We start from the raw sequence: 24,589 nt of genomic DNA on the forward strand, positions 1-24,589 counted from the left end.
TATATATTAGCTACATTGCATGAAACAATGTAGCTATAGGTCACCTCTGGAAGGCTTTTCTTCCCTAGTTGTCTTTGCCCCTTCCCCTAAACACTACTCTTGTGTATCAGCTTGTTGTCTTGGATGATACCAAGGCATTCTGTTGTTGTTTCCTATTTCCACTGATAAGCTCATTCCTTGACTTTATTTATAAGTATTATGTAAATAATATATTTTGACAGATAAGAATTAAAAAGTGAGGCAAACAAATAGACAGATCAGGATACATATCTGATATTTCAAAGATAGATCCATTATGTATCTCTGTTAGTCTGTTGTTTATTCCACAGAAAATTACATTATTCCCTATTGTCCGCTGTGAAATTGTTTTATTTACAGAATGTGATCTTATCTATTTATTCCATTTTTATACATCAAAGTCGTCCCTGGATGCTACAAAGAGTTGGTGCTAAACTTCGAAGCTGAAGATGAGAAGTTTGATAAAAATAACAAGAGTTGCCTTGGAGTCAGTCCCAACTCCACATGACCCGCGTGTCAGAGGTCAGCGGTGCTCTATACAGTGTTTGCATGGCTGGCTCTCCAGCAGGAGCTCACCTGGACTGTCTTGCAAAGGGACCTTGAGTGGGCTTAAACCACCAACATTGGATTAGCAGTTGACAATTCTATTCATGGTGATAGTATACAATTATCTTGAATATACAGCTTAATTTATCTATTCAATTAATTTATATTAGATAATTTGTGTTGTTTCTAACACTAATGTTGTTTTTGTAGGGGGTTTCAATATAAATATACATTTAAGCATGTATACACATGAACCAACAAGTATACAAAGCAATATATTTGCATACTTGCAATCCTTAATCACTGCAAAAACATTTATATTCCTTTTGGATCATCCTACTTATCTCTTTTATATATATATATATAAATTTTAAAAATACTTACATAAACATAACTTCACCCACTTATTATTTGTTTCTTATTCCCTGAGATGCTTAGAATTCTAGTCAGGCTACATGCTAAATTCCCTATATAGTGGCATTCTATACCTATCTTTTTTATTATTGGCATAGAGACTTTTAAATCAATACTTATCTAGCCAGAAAGCTTCAGAATGGGATAGATGGTGCTTATAAGTGCTGAAGCAGTCAAGAAGAAAGAAATAGCCATGTTCATCGGCAACAATCAACTCTCATTCAATCTAGTCATAATCTCCCAGAAAATGAGAAAGAGATCAAATTTTTGACACTTATTCAATTGGAAATGAAACTGAGAAAAGTTGTTTTTGTAGGCTGAAGAATACTTAGTAAATACTTTCCTAAATACAAAATTAGGAAAGAAGAGAATGTTTGAATGGATGAGATAAAGAATTAAGGACATAGATTTCTCCAAACAGTTAAAAGACCATGTAGAATACAGTGGCAAGAGACTGACAATGGAAAAGTTTGGTGCATTTGACAGAAGATTGTGTTGAAAGGATGGGCTTTAGGTATTATCATTTGTCTCGAATCTGGTGATTTGGTAATTGCTACAATATTCAAGTTCCCTGTTTAAAGGGATTCGGCAATTTTTGAAGCTAATGGAAAACTATAGCTAGGCATAATCTGTTCAACTTTCTTGGGAAAGAGAGTGAAATAGGATCATTGCATGATTTATTGGAAAGACCCTCCACTATAGGGGTGTCTTCTTCAATAATGATCAAGCCGATATTCCTTTTGATTTTAGAGCTGTCTTTTTTTTTTTTTGAGCTGTCTTTATTTAATTGTTTCCATTAAGATTTTTAAACAAAACTACTTTTCATGATGATTAATGATTTTTTTCTTACCCTCAAGAAGGAGAACTGGTTAAAGGACCAGATAGGAAATTCCTGTTTCAATTACAAAATTAATTTTATAAAATTTTACCTTCCTTTTTCAATTAGGGAATTATTTTTATTATTCCTCTTATAAAGTAATAAAACATGAGTCAAGTTAGTGGGCTCACTGTCTCTCTCTTAAAGAGGGGAAACAAGAGCACAAGCTTGTCGAAAACCTGCTTCACTGCTCCGGGCAGAGGCCTGATGTCTGACGTGCTTCAGACATTCTGACAGAGGGTCAGAAACAAAACAAAAACAAACCAGACAGTGTAATACATTCATAGGATGCTTCAAACGCTTTTAAAATGCTGTTGTCGCCTTTAGACAAATGAGGGTGTTCGAAATATGACTTGAAAATTCTAAACGATAAATGCCATGCAAATAATCAGGTGCAACAGTGAAACCATCTGTCATCTGATGGAATGAAGGGAAAGAGGACCATGACCTAAAGGTCACGAAGATTACATCATCAACTGCTGATGTCTAGTGACCATCGCCAGCACCCAGAACAAGACAGCAGGGAGAGAAATCTACATTCCCCTGTTTTAAGTGCTTCTTATTTCACTGTGAAACTGAATTTTTGAACTCATTTTGCCTTTGATACTAAAGTTCAGCATCTCACATATGTTTCAATGAGTAACCAACAGTAGAAGTAGTGAAGCAGTCCAAATGAAATAATAGGAGCTGGTTAGCCTGAGAGGGAAAAACGAATATAATTGGCATTGTAGACTCTTACCAACATTTTAACATACTGTATATATGTTTGCACTAGCTACATTTCCAAGGAGTCTCACTTGGAACATTATAGAATTATCATTGTAGTAGAGAAATATGCCTCATAATTTCTCTAACCCTTTAAAATTTTTGTAAAGTTTGTAAACATTTTGCTGGTTAGTAAGGCGGCACAGAGTTAAAAACAAGTGAACATTAATATATGAAAATTCAATGCCATAAAAGTTTACTGTATTTTTCACTGCATGTCATTCTTAAATATATTCTTTCAATTGGCAGTACACAAATGTCAATGTTTTAAGATGGTATGCTCGATTTTCAACATGGTTTAGAAAAGAAAAGGAAATCTTGATCTTCAATATCTTTACAATGATAGTGGAGACTTTATCTCATAATATAAAAACACAATGGTTAGACATTTAGATCTGTTCTAATGTTACCATCTTTGTCATTCGTTTTCTGCTCAGAGGAAACATTATTGACAAAAAAGGCGATGTCTCTGATCCTATAAAACCTAGATTCCTCGTAAATCTAGAAAACAAACCAGAAAATTTTTTTAAAAGATAAAAATGATTATTACAAAGGAGATTTGAGTGTTGTAATTTAGAGAACCTGAAGGGTTGCTTTAAAATTATATCTTTCTATTTTTTCTCAAGTTATTAAAACATGAACAGTTTTTTAAAGAATATTTAGACTCATTTCATAGAATGGAAATTAAAGAACATTGTGTGGACATAAAAGAGGGTAAAGATAATGAAACAAACTAGTGGATCAGAGAAGTGAAAGGGTCACTAGTGAAGAAAGAATAAAATTTTTTTTTAAATCACATTCCCTATGATTTTCAACACAAACTAAACAATATTAGTTTATAATTTAAAAGAATGAAGCCAGCATTTTTTAAACTAAAATGTTTATCATTTTTTTAAATGAGGTACCACAACAATATAAAATCTGGTCCCTACCTTCTAGGAACGAGCACTCTAATTGGACAAAAGTTACTGAGGCGTGTCTGACCTGCTCTGGCTGCAGCAGGGACAAGGAAAACCGACTCCACACCTGCCAAGGCCAATAGACGGGACGCAGGATCAGACGTGCCTCCACCCTCCATCTGTGTTTATCCAGTTCTGATATCGGTCTCCCTCACATGGAGCGTTCGTCTTCTCTGCTGGGTTCAATCATGTGTAACCATGGTCTTACAGAACTCAGACAATCCTTATAATCATGGGGATAATTAGAGAAGTTAACAGGTCACTGCAAGTCAGGATCAGAAAACACGAATGATGGAGTCCTTTTTCAGCAACATTACCTCTTCCCAGTCATTTCTGAAGCCTCATGGCCCTCTGGTTCCCAGCCTCACAGTCCCTGGGCCCCTGTTCTTATTGGGCAATTGCTACAAGTTTGCTTTAACACTGATGAAAGTTCAAGGTGCACCTCTATCTGCCAACCACCTCTGCCTGGAAACACCCCATTTTCCTCGCTGTGTGGTCCAGGAAGCCTGCAGGTCTGCCGCACAGGCTTTGGCTCTGTCTCATAGTCTCAGTGCTGTGGCCTCTGGTGCCGCCGGTGTCTCTGCCACTCCAGGCAGGGGTCTCGAACATGTTGTTTTCGGGTTTCTTTCTTGATCGTTGTGGGGTTCCTGTCCTTGCTTCAGAGATGGTTCACTTTGATAGCCAGCAGAAATGACAAATATTCAAGTTACGAGTTCTCTACATCTTACTTACAACTGACTATACCCAGTCACTGGGTGGAGTGACAGACACGATGGATGGAAGAGCTACAGCAAGTAATGTTCATTTCACTACACCTATACATCCAAGTTAAGTGTTAGTTGTGATGTTTAGACTTTATGTCACGTTGATGGTGGCGTGTCAAGTCACAGATGACTGTGTAGCATTTTATAAGACAGACACAGAACATTATCATTGTTTCCCCTTGTCAACTTCCTGCTTGCCTGAATTGTGCATCTAGCTCTGGGATTTGCAGCTCGTGTGACCTGGTGAACCAGGAAGCTGTGGCACCCTGCCACACGCTGGTGGGCCTGGATTAACTGATCTCTGCCCCCACTAGACTGCTATCTCTGGGTCATGCTTCCCCGGTCAGCTATATCCATCTGCAGTGTGTGAGACCAAAAACAGCCGGGGCCGGCATGGGACACACGAACTTGAGTTAGGCTACTAGGTTGGACTGATTTTTATATAAAATTCTTACACATATATGACTGTCACTGGCTTTGTTTCTCTATAAAACAGCCTAACACACTAGTTCGGGTTTTTTTTAATCATTTTATTGGAGGCTCTTAACAGCTCATATAACATTCAATACACCAATTGCATCAAGCCTATTTGTACATATGTTGCCACCATCGTTTCCAAACGTTTTCTACTGGAGCCCTTGGTATAAGCTCCTCCTCCTTTTCTCTTAACCTCTCCAACCCTCCCACCCTCCTGAATCCTTGATCAATTGTATATTGTTATTATTATTTCATATCTTACACTGTCCATCGTCTCCCTTCACCCACTTCTCTGTTACGGTTCCCCTTCAAGGGAGGGGGCAATATATCCAACCTTGTGAAGGGTTTCCCCTTTGTCCTCCTTTCCCCTCCTGACCATCCCCCTACCCTCGTGGTGTTGCTACTCCCACTACTGTTCCTGAGGGGTTTATCGTGAATTCCATGTGTTGAGAGCTTTGATCTGTACCACTGTGTGTTATCCAGGATAGCCAGATTTGTAATGAAATTTTACCTGTGTCATTATTAGAATTTAAAGTATTTGATACTAAGGGAAAATCTGGGATAGGCATAGGTTGTGCATAATAGATGAAATGCCTTAGGCAGATAAGCAAAGAATAACACAGAATGTTAGAATGACTGCCATGTGGTAACCACTACCTTAGGGTATGTACACAGTTCACACATGGCCCTCAAGGCATCAGTGTGTCTTTTGTGTGGTTCTTCTGTACCATCAAGTCCACTCTGACTCAAACTCCATTGGTCATGTAAGGGGGCGGGGTTTCTTGACTCAAAGAAGAAGGAAGATCGCCAATCTTATGGTTAGCCGCTGAGTGCTTTATCATTGTGCCATCAAGTCAACTGTATACATTTCAGCCTCCCGCCTGAAAGCACTCAGCTTAAAAAAGAAAACAAGCAAGTAAACAAACAAACAGCTTAGTGCCACATGCCAATGTTTTATATACTTTCCTCTCTAAAACACTGTAGACTCACTCACATTTATTTATAGATGTTTGCAGCACCATAGCAGGAAGGGACCCGTCCTGCGTGGTGACCGCCACGGGTGATAAAGAAAATACGAACTCGAGTTCTGATGCCAAGATCTTCAATTGCCTCATGTGCATGTGAAAGTTGGAGATTGAATAAGGAAGACTGAAGAAGGATCAGTGCTTGTGAATTATGGTGCCGGCAAAGAATATTGAAAGTACCATGGATAAACAAAAGAACAAACAGTTCTGTCTTGGAAGAAGTACAGCCAGAATGCTTCTTAAAGGCAAGAAGGGAACGACTTCACCTCGTGTGCTTTGGCCATGTAGTCAGGAGAGAGAGAAAACAAACCCAGAGAAGGACATATGCTCGGGAAAGCACAAGGACAATGAAAAACGAGGAAGAGCCTAAAAGATGGACTGACGCAGCGGCTGCACCTATGGGCTCTCACATAAGAACAACTATGAGGATTGCCCAGGACCAGTGGTGCCTTGTGTTGTACAGGGGTCTCGATGAGTCAGAAGTTACTCAACAGCACCTGACAACAACAACACCTAAGCGGATAGTGGCTGACCATCCAGGTCAGTTTCCAAAACAAGAATAGAGAGCCTTTGATAGAAGGTACTTGATGAATTTCTTTCAGGAAGACACCAGTAAGAGCAGGCTCCCCATATGAGAAATAATCAGTACATCAACCAGCTGTATCTTAGTATTAGAATCTCAGTATTCCATTCCATGTCCTAGATGGGTTATGCTCAACCATAAAAAAATGCCTCAATACATCCATGAAGGTGAGTAACACTTATCTATCTCTATCTCTCTCTCTCTCTCTCTCTCTCTCTCTCTCTCTCTCTCTCTCTCTCTCTCTCAATATCCTATTCATTGCTGGAGAAAAGAAATACACAACAAAGTTGTAAGTTACTGGTGTTGAAACAGTTGTAGTTTTAAACAATGATAAACAAGAAGGGCCAAGCCTCAGAAGTCACATAAACATAGATGAATAAGCCCTACAAAAATAAATAAGAAAATACTCTTCAGACAGTAAGAGAAAATAAAAAGAAGCAATAGGAATAAGGCCACTTGAAAGATCCAGTTCATTCATACTCTTCTAAATATTTTTTATTTAAAAATAATGCAAAAATAACTATCAGTATCCAAATAATTTTGAAACAAAACTCTAATTCTAGTTTTAGGAAAGATTATATCAGTTAAGATTATTTCATTTCAACAAATATGCATCACTGCACACAGTGTAATTTTCAGCACTCAGTTTAAAAAGATAAAAAACATATTAACATACATTGAAGAATATTTAATCTAAAGAGGGGTCAGGTTGCTACAAAAAAGAGACCATTTCAATAGAGAAAAGAGGGGGGACTCTATAGCTTCAGAACAGGAGCACAGCCCAGTCCACCAGTTTAGGAATGAAGGTGTTTGGCAGACACAGTTCTTTGGTTTGACTTAAACATAGATGATGAGCCAGGTAAGTACATCAGGCAGGAATATCATGTTTGAGGCAAAGGAAAATCATGAGCCAATGTACCCTATTCTAAGAGAATGTAGGTGTATTTGAGAAATTATAACCAGGTCTGAAATACTGTAACATAAATATCATTTTAAGGGATGCTTGTGATTAAGTCAAGGAAAACAAGTTGGGAATATGACAGAGAAGAAAAAGCTGTCTATTATTTGGTTGATCACAGTGGAGCCATGGACTTGCTTAAAAGAGTGATATGGCTAGGTTCATATTGTAGATAAATCACTATGGCAACAAGCAGAGGATGGTTTTCAGGGATGTAAAAAGGAGCCTTGGACTATATTTTAACTTGCATTTGTAATTTGCATTGGGGGGTGCAGAGGAGGGCAGGTGGGACTTCTGCAAATCTAGTTAAACTTACAGTTGAGAATTTTCATTAAGATACATAAATATATCTTACAGAATGGCACAAATCCTGCCCATGTTAAACTTATATAAGGTAAATCCATTTTTTTTTTGTTCATTATGGTGGAGAAATTGAGGTGGTTCAATAAAATATGGATGCAAAAAAAAATATTACAGTGAGTTTAAAATAAAATATTGTGAAGTCATGATAGGGTTTAACCACACTGTAGTTTTGTATTGCAGTGCATTTCTTCTTCTTCTTGGGTAATGAATAGAATAAAGTATGTGTGTGTGTGTGTGTGTGTGTGTGTGTGTGTGTGTGTGTTTGTATGTTGTGTGTATGTTTGTGTGGTGTGTGTATGTGTGATGCCTGTCATCTTCACTTTTGGAGTAAAGTTTCCTTGGACATTGAAACTTCTTCAAAAAGAAATCTGAAAATTATTATAGCTAAATATTGATTGTGTGCCAACACATTAAAAGTTCAGATACAGTTAAAACTGTAGAGATTCAATTTCATTAACAAATAAATTAAAGTATGCAAAATTGAGATTATAATTAGGATATTAATTTAGAAATGCCAGTGCTTTGAAATAAAGTAGTTTGGCAATATTTCTAAGAATGATCTGTAAGTTAATTAATTTATTTCATATAATAAAATAATAATGACAGTATTTTTTTTCCTCTTTTAATATTTATCTTTAGTCAAGGGGCATCAAGATTTTAAATATACACATCTAAAGTATTTTCCGGGAGGTTTTGGATATAGAAATAATTTTTCTTTCCACAGTGAGTCCACGTGATAGTTACTGTTCCCATTGTTCTGACATCTCACTAGCTTTGTGACTTTTGCTAATTGCTTTTACTTTCTGTCCTCTGGTATTATCTTCAAAATCATGATTTTACTTGATTATTTGGACTGTCATTCAACTTTTAATTAAATGATTTTCATAGCCTTGGCCTCATTTCTGGTTCTAAATTGAAATTCTTTCAATGTTCTCTGCCTAGTCTTATAAAGAAGTTATCATCCCTTCCACAAGCACTATATGTGAGTAAATGCACATATGCACTTGCGTGCGTCTCATGGGGTGACTCACTCTTGCAGCACACAATTGGAGTTCTACAACTGTGCCTCAGAAAATCAGCTGCAAACACTTGATTTTAGAATTTCTTAGGGTTGTTTATATTTCTTAACTACTTGAGTTAAAAAATAATTTAACACCATGTTGTCGAAATGCCTTTATTTGGGGGAGAATAATTCTAGATTGATTATCAATACATGATGTTAGATATTTGTTTTAAATTGCTATACATATTTGTGATCTTTTTCATCCTTCCAAAACCACCCCCCCAAAAAGAAAGAAAAAAGAGGGAGGAGAAAGCAAACAATGCATTATATAATTGTTACCCTTATATAATTAGGAGTCTGTTGCTACTATTTGTGAAACAAAACTTAGAAAACACATTGCTCATCATGTAAATCGCATGATTTTTTAAAAATCACAGCTTTTTAAAAACAAGAATCATGCTCCCCCTGGCCCCAGTCTTATCCAGGGACAAACTGGGAAGAGTGTGAGAAATAAAACTACGTCATATGTTGATATACATGAAAAATAATATCCATTTCTTTCAAAAAGCAAGTTACTTAATTTTTTTGGAGCCTGAGTTGTATTTTATGTGAAATTGACAAAAGTATAACAACAATAAGAAGACTGAGAATAATATTTACCTTAAATAAGAAATGCCCCCCCCCAAAAAAATGGCCCAAAATAGTATGCCTTACAGAAATGAATACTCACATCTCAGAAATTCTTAACTTTGTACTATATTCTGCATAAAGTTACAAATTATAAAAAAGATTGACATGATTAAAACAAGCAAACATCTGAGGAGTTCTCCCTATTGTTATTCTAAATCAGATAAATGTCAAGTGTCCACTCAGTGACATGATTCTTCATAAAAGTGATACAGAGAAGATCCTACTGTCAAAGAACTTGGCTCTAAAGTCCCTAAACACAGAAATCAATCAATCAATCAATTAGAAAAACATTGTGAAGACAGTTAGTTTCTAATTTAATCATGCTAAATACAATGTTTTTTTAATATCGATGCTGACGTTATTCCTACTGTTGGTTAAATTTCGGAGAGAAACCTTCCTCTTTAAGATTCCCCCCTCACCACCTGGAACCCAGCAAAAGCAATGCATTGAGTTGCCACCACCCTGCTCGTTATCTCCTGGCTGCGGAGCTGAGCGGGGCCAAGGGCCTCTGCAGTGGCTGGGGACTACTTTTCAGCCCGTTTATGTCAAAAGGACTTAGAATGATGCTTCTTGTCCAATTCCAACTACCACTGTGCTGTAACTAGTTACCCTAACATGGACGAGGCAGAAATGAAATGTATCCCTTATTGATGTTTGAATAAATAGTGTGGAGCAAAATTCTTTTATACGACAAGAAAAAATATCAATAAAAAAACCTTATGTGAATGAATAATTCATTTTTGATGATCAGCACAAAGTTAATTCCTATGAGGCAGACGTTAAAGCTATCCCAAGTGTTGAACTTTTTTTTGATACCCTTTCATCACCTGTAAAATCAAGGGCTCCTCCTGCACTCAGTATTTTACTTCTCTTCTTTGGGTTCCGTAATACGCTGTAAACTTTCACAAATGCATGGAGCACCCAGGAAATGGTTTACATAATTGTGGAAGCAGGTAAGTCTGAAATCCATAGGTCCAGCATTATTCTGAAGGCTGTTCCAGGCCCAAGGGGTTATAGAGGCTGAGAAAATCGAACAATAACCCTACTACAGGCTTTGGAGTCCACAGCTGAAGGCAATGATGATGAGTCTGATTGATGAAGGACCCAGAACAGGAGAGGAATCTTTGTCAGGCCATTCATATATATGTATATATGTGTGTATACATATATACATATATATATGTAACTCAAGATACAGGGCACCCTAATCCTGCTTTATTAACATAACAATTCCTTAACTCATATAGCAATTATGAAGCCATGGTGTGCCTTCTCAGAGAAAAGCAATTTAAAAGCAAAACCAAATGAAACAAAACCTACTATTACATAGAGAAAAAATCAAGAAACATAGGATCTTGAGTAGAAATAGAATTTTGGGTCCACTATATGGCAGATCATTTCACCGAAATAATAAACAAAACCCAAATTAAACAAAAACTATTTCCTCCACAAGCCTAAGCGTTGAATCTATGAGTTGTGGGATGTTTTTTCCCTCTGACTATTACCACTAAAAACGGAAGATACTGTCATCACATGAACTTCTCATTTATACATAAGAATGAGTTTATATTTATATGAAATATATGTGTCATGTATTAGCATATGAGCTGTGGGTGAAGCACTCTACTGTCATGGAGAGATCGGTTGTTAAGTCCACCACTCACTCCACAGGAGGATGACAGTCTCTTCGGCAGATAGTTACAGTGTTGGAAACCCCATAGGTCATTATGAATTGGGATCAACTCTATGGCAGTTAGTTTGTTGTGTGTGTGTGTGTGTGTGTGTGTGTTTGTGTACGTGTATAAATGTGTTTATGTATATGTTTATTATTTCAAATACATGACTTTATTACTATATTATTTCAGTATCTGCACAATACTTTGCACATCAACACTTAAGCATATTTTAATTCACTTATTGAAATGATAAATATCAAGTATTTTTTAAACTACCACATTTTATGTAAATGGACTTTTTCATGTACATGACTATTTCTATAACTATTTCATATTTAAATAATTATTAAATCTTGCTGATGTTCAGGTATATAATGTTTCATTGGTTCAGGAGTATCTATCTCTGATTATAAAACTATCTATTGTATTTTCAGAGACACTATTAAATTTGATATTTGGGGGTAAAAATAAAATGCAACAAAATATATAGCTGAGGAAATAGTAATTTTTTGAAAGATATTATAAAATCATTTGATTTTATTTCCATTTCATATCTCAGTCTGGTATAAAAAATCTTATAGAAGATGCAAAACAGACATTATGTCTACATATCCCAGAAATCTCTGTTGGGAAAGAGAAATATAGCTAGATTTAAGCAAGAAGAAGAAGGCCTTGCTTTTTCAAGTTCAAACAAAACATTTGAAACTTATTATTTGAAACATAGATTTGCTAAACTTTTCAAGACAACTAGTTTCAAATAACAGTTGAAATATTACCAGCATACAACAATACACAGTGCAAGAAAAATATGAACAAATATTGGTGAGAAAGATAATAATGGAACGGCTATTCATTTTGATATGATTTACACGAATTAGCATTTCTTGAAAGAGGTTACGTCCTATTGAAAATGCCTGGAAATATGTAGTAAAAGTAAAAAAATGGTTGCCAGTGCCAATATAATTAAAGGAGAATACTCACGTGCTCCGTGGCTAGCAGTGGCTTTCTTGACGGTTGGTTAGGTTGAAATCCTCGCAAATAGTATTTCAGCGTTTGCAGTGGTGGCGTAACATTTACACCAAAACGCGGGGGCGGGGTACATTTACAACCCAGTGCAATGGTGAGAAGGGCCTCCAGTGGTGCCTTGGGTAAGCCCGAGCCTGATGACTGAAAGCCTGGGGATTGAAAAGTCCGTCCAGTACTCCACCAGGGAAAGATGGTGACGATTTGTTTCCATGAAGACCGCAGACTTGGAAAACCGAGGGAGCACTTATCCTTTGCTTGCGAGGGCCGCTCTAAATCAGAACGGGCTCTACAGCACCTGAGTGTCTTTAAATCGTGAACGCCTCAGGTAAGAAGCACTGCTATCACAGAAAGACCACATGTGGGCGGCAGTTTTCTCATTAACTTATTTCTATGTATTTCTTCCCAGTTTAGGAGGTTGGAAGCCCAATTGAAGGTGCCAGCTGTCGAGGCGGGCTTGCTCTCTCTTGGCACTGGAGAAAGGTCCTTGTGATGTCACGTGGCAATCTCGGCCTGTCTTCCTCTGGGGGAGGAAGTTCTCAGCACAGGGAACCTGAGGCCAGAGCTCTCGGCTCCTGACTCAATTTCCGGGCGGTATCGGGGTCCCTCTTTCTCTGCTTGTTTCTCTCTCCTTTTATCTTTGGTGAGATGGAACATGATTTAGGGCACATTCCAGCAAAACGCACCTGATGTCGGATCAGGCTGGTGGTAGGTTGAGTAACAGGTTGTGTTCTACTCTAATCTTGCCTTAGTATAGCAAATAAAACATGATACTCCTTACCATACTGTTTCATTAGCACAGATAGGTCAGGATTTATAATACATCGAAACTAGAGGATTATCACATCATGTAGGTGATTACATCAGTACATAACGGTTAAATTATATTATCACATAGTTGCCAAACTACATAACTACATTACTGTCAAACTGAATTATTTCATAACTGCCAATTCACTGAGAATTTTGACCTAGCCACGTTCGCACACGTTTTTGAGAGGCCTTAATACAATCCGCAATAGTGAGGAATGAAATGTAAAGTTAGCCAGTAGGATTAAAGATTCAGGTGAAAATCTACCAAGGATTCATAATTTTATGGTATATATTGTATTAAGATCCAGGCCTTTAACTTTATCAAGATAGTTGTAAGTAGATCAAAATTATAAATTAACTTTGAAATTTAAAATATATTTGAGGAAATGGCATTGGGGCCCTGTCTGACCTCCGCCTATAAAAGGGGGAAGAATCCAAGATCATCTCAGCCCAAAGCTGACTGCCACCAAGTAGAAGTCAGACGTGCCTCTACCCTGTATCCTTCTCTTACCTTGGTCTGACACCCACCATGGACCCAGAATACGCTACCTCTTTGCTGGGTTTGATGATCCGATACAGACGCCACTCAGCACCAACATACTTGATTCACAATTATGGGTTTTTTTAGGCTGTTTAACTGGTTACAAGTCAGACTTTAAAAACAGCAAAAACCAAAAAGCACTAAGGAAACAGTTCTTAGATCCGGAGTGCTGCTTCTCAGCCACTGCCAGCTGGGTCTCCCTGGTCTTCTTCCTCTCAGTTATGTTGTCCCTAGGCGTCTGCCTTGCTCACCTGCAGGTAACAAAGCTCTTTCAGTGCTGATAAAGCGAAAGGGCAAATCCCAAGGACATTCCATTCTGAAGTCAGCCTCCTGCGCAAAGGCATTCAGCTTTCTTGTTCTGCCAGCCAAGACGCCCACGGCTCTGTCTCATGGTCTCAGTGCTAGGAGTTCTAGTGCTTTCTCTGCTGCCTCTGCCACTTGAGGCAGTGATCTCACATGCACTTTGCTGATAACTCTTCTTTCTCCATAGTCATACTTCGAAAATGGCTCTCTTTATATCCAGAAAGATGGCAAACCTGGCCAATCCCAGGCATCGTCTACAATGTGTTTGCATGCTTCCACAAAGTCATTTTGTGACTATGCTCAGAAAAGCCATATGAAGTAATTTCACTTCACCACCGTGGTAAAACAAATAATTGTATTTTATGCTTAACAATATAGAAGCCCAGGCAGCATTGGTTTGCTCAGCTCAAGGTCAACAGTTGGAGACTACTAAATGCTCCAGGAAAAGCATGAGACTTTTACTCCCATAAAGACTTAGTCTCTTCCTAGTAGATTTAGTTGATGCCTCACTTAGGCGGCTGCTTGTGTTAAGCAAGCCTTTAAGACCCCAGGTCAGTGGTTCTCAACCTTCCTAATGCCGTGACCCTTTAATACAGTTCCTCATGTGTCGCAACCCCCAAACATAAAATTATTTTCATTGCTACTTCATAACTGTAATTTTGCTACTATTATGGGTTGTACTGTAAGTATCTGATATGCAGGATGTATTTTCATTACAAATTGAACATAATAAAGCATAATTAAAGCATAGCGATTAATCGCAAAACAATATGTAATTATATATTGTGAAATATTTATGTGTTTTCCATGGTCTTACGCGGCCCCTGTGAAAGGGGTTGAGAACCGCTGCCGCAGGTGCTACTCTTTTCGACAACCGGCAACACCTGGTTTCTTCACCACATGTTGCTATGGCGCTTACATCTTCAGAGGTCTCTTCGGAAGGGAAAGTGTTGAGTAAGGTTCTCAATCAAGGGTTACCAATAATAAAGTCTGAATCTAAAAGGAGGTGCTGGCACCAGAACTTAAATTGTGAACACTTGGCTAGCTGAAGGCTGTGGATGATGGCGGAACCCCAAAGTCCATTTCCAGGGTCTCCATATGGATCAAGCCCTGGTGGATATCCTCTGACCATAATCCACGGGTGTGAATAGTCTTATCAGGCAGAGGGCATTGTAAAGCTGCTACAATAGATCTAGTTAGGTTAAAATGTAGTAACATCATTTAATACCCTTTTTGACCATTGTAGAGTTGTTTCAATTTTAAATATTTTCTGCTTTCTTTTCTATTGAGGTTTTTACTCTGTTTTGATTTACCATTGTTGTTGCTTCCTTACTGTTAGTGTTTTATAGGTTTTTCTGTATATGAATTCCAAGATAAGTATAACTATAGAGAAGCTAATTGGATTAATAATTACTTACGGGCATAGCAGGGTGGCTGGGGGAAAGCAGAGAGTTAAGAATAATGAGTATGAGAAGAAAATACAGTGAACCCTCGTTTACTGCGGTTAATCGGTTCTAGACCCTACCGTGATAAATGAAATTCCGCGAAGTAGGATTCCTTATTTGTAAATCAAATATTTTCATAGTTAGAGCATAGAGGACATGAAAAAACGCCCTTTAGTCACCATTACACTCGTATTACCCAATTTATTAAACGAAAAAGGGAAAATACAGTAAAACATTTTGGACGTTACAATTATCATTTATTATTTATTATATTATTTATGGCATTTAGTTTACAGTATTACAACTTGTCACAATGCGCTTTGCTTCCTTGTTGAAAGTGAAAGTAGCCGTAGCACGGATGTTTTTTTCCTCTTTACGGATGGAGCGAACGGAAGACTCATTCAAGTCGAAATGACGTGCAACCTCCACGATTTTCTTGCCATCTTTGATCATATCCAAAGTTTTACCTTTTCCTGGATGGTGAGCATCTTCCTCTGGCGCTTATTTTTATTGTCAGAAGGCTTAGAAGAAGAAGCTCGTTTAGGAGCCATCATAGGGCTTAGATAAAATTTCTTAAAAATCGCAAACAATTACAGTACACTGTACAAAAGCAAAAATGCATCTGATACATAGCTCTGATATGTAGCGATGCAGACAGAAGCGTGTACAGTATGAGCCAATCAGTGGCAGTAATGACAGAGCATGGCTGTTACTCAAAAACCGCGATAGGGTGAAGCCACGGAAGTCGAAGCGTGAAGTGGCGAGGGTTCACTGTACTCTGAAATTGATGGTAGCATTGATTATACAACTGTTCTTAATATGATTGAATAATTAAATTGTATGCTATGTCATATTCCAATACAATTATTTAAAAACAAAACAGACGACAGTCATGGAAACAACAAGTGCAGTTCCGTTCTGTCCTATAGGGCTGCGATGAGTCATAACTGACCGAATGTCTGTGAGCGCATTTGGAGCTATTTTGTCCTTACAATAAATAAGCTCCGAGGGTACTGTCATGTACGTGTTGGACACTAACCACCAGGTGGGCAGTAAAACACTACAAACCACTCCTGGGGGAAAGAGGAGGCTAGCTGCTCCTTTAAAGGTTTATAGCTTTGGAAACTGTCAGCAGGGTCGCTAGAAATTGTAACTGTCTTGATGATAGTGGGTTTGGTTTTTGGCATGGATGCTTATAATAGTTCTGAATAAGATGTGTGAAAGTACTTGACACAGATGAGAAAGAAAAGCTAGTCATGGGGCCCTACTTGCAATTTCAAAGAGATTATGACCCTGAGCAGTAGACAATATACATCATCAGTGGCAAAGACAGATAATTTTTAACATTTTTCCAATGAAGTGAAATAAATCTAGAGGAGTGTTTAAGACTTTGCTGTGTAGAATTCGCTTGAATTGGCATGTTTGCATATATATATATATATTTGAAGCCAAAAAAATGTTTTTGAAAAATGGCAGGAAAAAATGCTTCAATAGTGCCCATCTGGAGAAAATGTGCTAGTAACATCTGACATCCCGCAGGTTAACCCCATGAACAGAAGAAAAAGACTAATAGAATTAGGAAGAAAATATATTACGTGGAAAAAAGGAGCTCTGGTGGTACAGTGGTTGAGTGGTTGGCGGCTAACTAAAAGGCTGGGCGTTCAAATCCACTTACAGCTTCTGGGAGAGAAATGTGGCCCTCAAATTCCATCAAGGTGATCGACTTGGAAACGATGTGGAGCAATTCCACTCTGTCTGTGGAGGTCCTGAAGCATCAGGACTGACTTGATGATGAAGGGATATTATACATTTTAAAAACCCTGTATTATATTTATGTAACATTTTAAAATGGTTTCTAATATGTTAGATATATGCTATTTTTTCTATTGATCCTAAGGTGGCCTTCTTTTAATTAAGGAAATAATTGCATACAATAGTATGTATTGATAAGCTATTCAGTATTCTCTAAATTATACAGGATTTTAGAAACTGATATATATTTTAGTTTATGAAAATAGTAACATGATAACATGTTATCGATGCCTCTGCAAAGTATCAGTATGTCTATACAATTTATTATAAAACACAATATTTTATGAGAAAGTCTTAAGAGCATTTTGTTTGCCCATATATCTATTAAGTTGCATTCTTTTCTATCGGGATCTAATGAGATTCATAATATATCTTTAAAAAATCTTCAAAAGAAACATCTTTCTATAGCCTCAAGGAAGCAGAACGTATTATGTTTATTCAAAAGCTTGAACCCTTTTGCTGCTAATTCCAAAATGGTTTTTGACTTCATAAACTTTGGAATGTTTTTTTGTATTTTGGTTTCCCAGAAGAACCAAACCTCTCCTCTTAATTCAGTACCCGATGCTTCTCAATGAAGCAAAGAGTGCACTAACAGGAATAGAGTCTTAATGTAGGACATATTTCTCACCAATGTTATTTAACCTCAGAGTCACCATCAGGTGCATTGGCCACGTAGCAGCCTCTCTATTCTTAGGTTATTTACTTTTGAAACTCCACAGCTGACAATACATAGAAAGAACAATGCCAGACAGGCTAAAGTGGGACCTGACACTGGAATCTGAGTAGGAGATCTCTTTGTGAGAAAGGTGTCAGGTCTCTTGTGAACTGTCTAGCGTAAACAGCACCAATGTCTGTAAATAGCTGCACCCGTCACAAGCAACAGGCCCACTTCTTCAGTGATGTAGAAGGAGAGAGAAGAAATAATAGAACATTTGGCATACACAGATTGTGTCGATGCCCAATGTGCTACCTATATGTTCAGAGATATACAGATTCACATACATTCATATTACTACTGTAAAATACTCTATCTGTATTTTCACTAGAACCCAGCAATGTTTTAAAAATACTTAAATATCAAAAATTAATACTATTATTTTAATTATTTAAGTCCAGTATATTTTGTTATTTGGGGTCATCGAGCAGCAAACCGCTGTTGAACAGAACAGAACACTGCTGGCTCCTGCATTGTTGCTCTTTTTGAACCCATTCTTGTAGCCACTGTGTCAGTCCATCTCATTGAGGGTCGTCCTTGTTACCTCTGCCCCTCTAATGTACCAAGTACAATGTCCTTTTCCTGGTCCTGGTCTCTCCCGAAAACTGGTCCAAATCATGTGGGAGGAAGTCTATCATTGTTTCTAAGGCACATTTTGGATGTACTTCTTCCAAGACAAATTTGTTTTTCTTCTGGTAGGCCAAGATGCTTTCAGTATTTTGGCCAAAATCATGATTCAAATGCATCAATTCTTCTTTGTCTTCTTTATCACTCACTGTCCACCTTTCCCACGTGTCCGAGGCAACTGAAAATGCCAGGTGCAGCTTAGTCCTCAAAGGAAGAGCCTTGCTTTTCAACACTGTAAAGAGGTCTTGGGTGGCCGCTATACTGAATACAATGCATAATTTGATCTCTTGACTACTGCTTTCATGAGTACTGATTATTGATCCAAGCACCATGAAATCCTTGAAAGCTTCTATCTTTTTTCTTTTTACTATGATTTTACCTAGTCAACCTAATCAATGTGGAAGAGAGAAGTCATTTTATGAAAAAGGTAAAGACTTGATTTCAAAATATGCTAATGAAAACTTAAGTGCAAGTTTGTCAAGGAAAATATTGAGATTGGTAATTTCTATCATTTTGGGGTCTGTTTTCAAAATGAATATATATAGAAAATTATTGTGAGTTATGGGATTATAAAGAGAATTTCCCCCAGCTTTGTCTCGCCCAAAGATATGCCAAACATTAGAGGCTGTTTGCCAGCATATGGTCGGAGGTCAGATGCTTAGAAATATTCTCCCTGCAGGCATCTGGTCCACTGTAGGTTGGGTCCACACCCTACTGATAATGATTTCTATGGTGAGCTGGCGAACAGGTCAAACCTGCTCAGTGATATTCAAAATTAGGCCACCATCCTGAATCTAGGACCCACCCATCTTGTCACATGTGTGCCCTCAGTACCTCCCCTTCCTATTGCATGCATATCCCTAGATTGTCCCCCTCTCATTACTGTATTACCTATAGTGTAACCCCTTCCTGCGATGTATGTCTTTACCTGTAATTAGGGGGCTTGCATGCACCCCAAAGATATAGGAGCCTGGGTTAGCAATAAAGAGCTCTCTCTAGCTCCCTCTTGGCTCTTCCCATCTTCTCTCCCCCATATCCTTTCTCTCTCATTGGCTCCCCCTTCCCCTCCCACATCCTAGCTCCCTTGTTTTCTTTCCCCTTGTCCTCCTTCCCTCCCCCTCTCTCCTGCCCTCAGATCTCCCATCTTCAAGTGGACCACCAAGCAGGGCTAAGGAGAGCATGCTACCATGAAATGTGCCTGATTCCATTATTTCAATCTCTCTTCTATCTCTCATGCTCTCTATGAGAGCATGAGAGATAGAAGAGAGATAGAAGAGACTATATATATATATATATATATATAGTCTCATATATATATATAGTACAATTGTGCTTATCAAACCTGCAATTAGTTGGGGGGGGCTGGCCTTTCCCCCACAGTGAGTTACATAGGAATTATAAATGTGTCTTTTTTTAACTGCAAGATTATATACCCAATAAAATACTAACCACGTAATACGTGTTTACTACATGCTTTTAAAAGAAATTATTGATGTACTTTGAAAAAACAGAATTTTATTTTGATAATATAAAATACTGTATAAACTGTTTTAATATAAATTGATGTTGCTACCTATTAACAACTTATTAGTGGCTATAGAGATTAGAATACCTTCATTGAAAAATTATAGAAAGAAACTTATAAAGAAATGGTTCAATAAAATACATAGCTGTAGGCCATAAATCACTTGATATGGTTCTTCTATATCAAAGACTTCTATAGGAGGAGCCTTTTAACTCCTACCAAGTGATGGGTCAAACAAACAAAAAAATCAATCCACTTTCATTGAGTAGATTCCAACTCATAGAAATGCCATATATGGTTTCTGAGACTATAGATCCTTATTAGAAATGATAGTCTCAACTTTCTCCTACAAAACTGATTATGGAAAAAAAGAAAAACTAATTATGGGTTTAAACCACCAAACGTCCAGCCCAATAATTACCTAACATAGCCAACACGGCTCCTAATGCCTACCTAGGACTAGCAGACATGAGGTTCTATGGCCCTAGAGTGGGTGTAGATTTGTTGAATGAGCCCCATCAATAAAGTACCTGGCTCCCTTGGAATGGGATTATACAAACACATATATGGAGCCACATATGGAGATTGGTCTCTTTTGCCATCTCGTTGCTATTAGTTGCTGTCTAGTTGTACAACGCGCAGAGACCGATATCCAACTGAAAGAAACTTTGCCCGACCGTGCACCATCTTCATTCACTGATGTTATGTTTGAGACCTTTGCTGGAGTCATGGTGTCAATCCACTTTATTGAGGGTTTTCCTTGTGTTTGTTTTATTTATACTGACCCTCTACTTGATAAAGCCTAGTGCCCTTCTTCAAGGACTTGTCCCTTCTGACAGTCATTCTTTGATTCAAAGAAGCACTCTGGTTGAATTTCTTTCAAGATCGAATTGTTTGTTCCCTGGCAATCCATGGTAATAAGCTAAATAAAAATAGCAACAACATAGGTAAACACATTTCAGATAATCACACGTAATATATATGTACACATGTGTGTATCTATCTATCTATCTATCTATCTATCTATCTATCTATCTATCTATCATCTATCTCTCTATCTGACACCCTGGTGGCTCTGTGAGTAAGGAATTGTGTTACTAAATAAAACTTTGGCGATTCAAACCCACCAGGCTCTCTGCGGGAGAAAGATAAAGCTGTCTGCTCACAGGAAGATTTCATTCTCAGAAGCCCTATATACGTTTGCTATAAGTAGTAAAAGCCCTGGTGAGCTCGTACATTACACATTGGGTTATTGACTCCGAGGTCAACAATTTGAATCCACCAGCTGCTTCACAGGAGCAAGACAACACTTTCAGCTTCAGTAAGTCCTTCCTTTCTGGGAAATCCCAAAGGGGAGTTCTACTCTGTCCAATGTGGTTGCTCTGAGTCAGGATTCCCTAGATGGCAGTAAGCTTGGTATGAGTCCTAACTGGCTTGATGGCAATGAGTAGAGTTTGGTATATATAAATATTTGAAGGAACTTCAAAAATTTGTGGATAAATGGATTAAAAGGTAATGTAAATTTCCCACAAGTGTTTGAAGCCCTAATTATAGCTAGATTGTTGTGATTTTGCATCTCTCAATAGATACTTAGTCATAAAGAGCTTTCATTGCCATTCATTGTTCTTTCATTGCCATCAGGTCAATGGTGACTCAGCAATCCCCTGCGGGTTTCTGAAACTGTAACTGTTTACAGGAGTAGACACCCCAGGCTTTCTCCCACGTAGCTCCTAGGGGATTCGACCTGTACACCATGTGGATCGCAGATCAACGTATAACTGCTATACCACCAGGGCTCCTATGCTTACTTGTTACAAACACAAAATTAAATTGTATATGCTTCAAATGCCAAAATAAGACATTTCATAATGAGTTATAGAAATTCTCAACTCTTCGAGTTCAGGAGGTATTTTGAGAAACAGAGGACAGTGACAGATGTTATTGCTTTGACTATTTCTAATAAAAATGCATATAATTTAAATAAAAATTTTTATTAAAATTATAGTAGTGCAATAGGAACCACCAAACTAAGACTACATTAAAAAGAATGATTGGTTTCCATGAATAATAGTTAAAATTATATTGAGAAGACATACATGCAATATGAAATAAGCATGGACTTACATTTGGATCATTTCCTAGTTACAATTCAGAAAATCTTAGCTTGTTTGTTTGCTTAAAGTAGTTAGGAACAGACTGCAACCACAGTGTTCACGATGTAAGAGGCTACAGCTTGTATGTCACTCCAAGTTAGTTAGGAATGCATTTACGGGCCTAACCACTCTATTTTTCACAGCTCTATTTTTTCCCCTTGCACCAAAAAAGAACATTCTCAAGTTAAAACTGAGAAAGAGGGAAAATAGCATGTGGGTGAGTGACTGATCATAATAATAATCGGCAGCAAACGTGAGCAGGAAAGGTTAAGTCTAGAACTCAAAGAAACTGTCGGTGCAGGAGCTTCATGTCAGGCTTCACTTCTGGTGAGAAATAATCCTGATATGCGCTGACTGGGTTGTCACAGGTCGGCGTTTGAACTGAGAGATCTAAACAGAAACGCGTCTGGTTTCATGCAGACAGCACTGACAAAGGTAATCATGCAAACCCGAGGGCACGGATCTGCCTTTTCAACAAGTACTTGCCCAAGGTCAGGCTAAAGCGTGGGAGCTTTCCCTAGTGTTTCTACATGCTCATTTTATTTGTTTGTTAGCTTTATATGCATTGTCAAAGATGAATAGAGTATTACAATGATTTCACACCCCTTTCTACTAAAATGCAAACTGTCACTAATAGCCAGAAAAATGGACCACTATCTCAGAAATACTTAAAGCAAATTCCACCAGACAATGTAGTGTAATTTCCTTCCCCTTAAAAAACCATTATGATTATTATTGATCAGTAATTAAGAAAAAAGAGACAAACTTACTGTTTAGTGTTGGATAGTGTCCCCCAAAATATGTATCTGTGAGTGTGACTTTGCTTGGACCTAGGGTTTTGTAGGTGAACATGAGTTAATGCTAGAATAGTGGGGTCGCAGTCTACATGACTGGTGTCCTCATAAAAGAAGATGCATACAGAGGAGCGATCAAGGAAGAGCAGCCCTGCGACTACAGAGACACATGCAGCTGCAAGTCAAGATGTGTGATCGATTACTGAGAGCTACAGAGAGACCTGGGACAGTTTCTTTCCAAGAGTTACCCGGAAAAAGCAACACAGGCAATAGGTTTATATAATTATCTTGTATCCAGAACATTAGCACTGATGCAGGTACATGTGTATATATGCTTATCTGGTGTTCATTTGACATGAATGAAAGTTACAGTAAGCGAATAATACATAAGTAGATAGAAAACCATGTCATAAGCAGTAAAAGTGATGAAAAAATATGGATCCTAGCATTAATACTAAATTATATTAACAAGAAAATAAAACCCTTGACACAGATCAGAACAAACTGCTTTGCAGTAGCATATCTGGTGAAGTACTTGCATCAATAATATTTAAAGAATTATCAATTCAGTTAAAAAACAAGCGATGTGGCCACAACTATTGAACAGACACCTCCGGAACTGAAAAAGAAAGTACAATGGTGACTAAGCAAAGCAGAAGACGCTTATACCAATAGCTACTAGGGAAACGCAAATGAAACGACCATATGATACAATGCAGCCTCTGAGGCAACTAACACTGTGTTAGTCTGGGTAGACTAGATAAACAAATTCATAAACACACACATGTATATAAGGGAGAGTTTTATGTACAAGAAGAATTGAACATTAAGAAAACATCCCAACCCAGTCCAATCCAAGACCACAAGTCCAATATTAGCTGACATGTCTGACACCAATCTATAAAGTCCTCTTCAGACTCACGAAACACATGCAATGGTCTACCAACTGACACAGGTCAGTGGGTAGAAAGTCTTCAGGTCCTGTGGCATTGTAAGCATCTCAAGGTTCGCAGGAGTCTCTGGCTTCTCTGGCTTCTGAGGTCTGGTTGTGTCCATGTGTCTTGTCTTCTGCAATGTCTCCCAGGGAGTAGCAGAGAGAGAGAGAGGTGTCTTCTGCCTCCAAGGAGGAAGTCCCAGATTTCCCAGAATTCTCAGAAAGCCATGCCCACACAGAAGTCTCATTGGCTATCTCCAGATTGACAGCCTAGACGCCACCCCTACACTCTTCATCCTTAAATTGACACCAGATTAGGTGACTACCATGAACAACAACAACACATAACTCTGCATTTGACCAAACTCAAAATACATACATTCAAAAGTGTGAATTTTCCAATATGATAATGAAAACAATGGGTTTTAAATCACTAAACTCTGCATCTACAGGGTGTAAATTTTACTATACATAAATATGCTACAAGTGACTTTTAACAAAGTGTCTGATATGTTGTCATCTGCTTCATGACCATGTCCCTCCATTAGAATTTTCATGTCAAAAACTATATATGTTGTGCAGTAGAAAATTCTTTTAAGAAATGCTGTCTACATCATATGGATAAATGAGTAATGATTCTTTGTAGATTTCAAGTCCCATATGTTGTTTGGGGGAATTCTCTAATCTTATAAATCTCCAAGAGAACAATATCATATTTTGTAAAATAACATTTAAAAGCAAAATTACAACTATAAATAGTACTATTTACAAATATATATATATATA

At 37.8% G+C, this 24,589-nt stretch overlaps 1 protein-coding gene across 1 annotated transcript in view; it reads right to left on the bottom strand.

Moving 5' to 3' along the window:
• The window catches only part of PCDH15 (protocadherin related 15), a 952,716-nt gene extending 940,367 nt beyond the window's left edge, over positions 1 to 12,349 (bottom strand). Inside the window, exon 1 of the mRNA XM_045291300.1 lies at positions 12,100 to 12,349. The gene's annotated coding sequence lies outside the window, so the exon portion shown is untranslated. The remainder of the gene's footprint in view (positions 1 to 12,099) is intronic.
• Positions 12,350 to 24,589: the final 12,240 nt, after the last annotated feature.

This window comes from Echinops telfairi, unplaced genomic scaffold (assembly GCF_000313985.2).
Source record: "Echinops telfairi isolate 266 unplaced genomic scaffold, ASM31398v2 ScPeMD7_70;HRSCAF=299, whole genome shotgun sequence".
In the NCBI taxonomy this organism is placed as follows: Eukaryota; Metazoa; Chordata; class Mammalia; order Afrosoricida; family Tenrecidae; genus Echinops; species Echinops telfairi.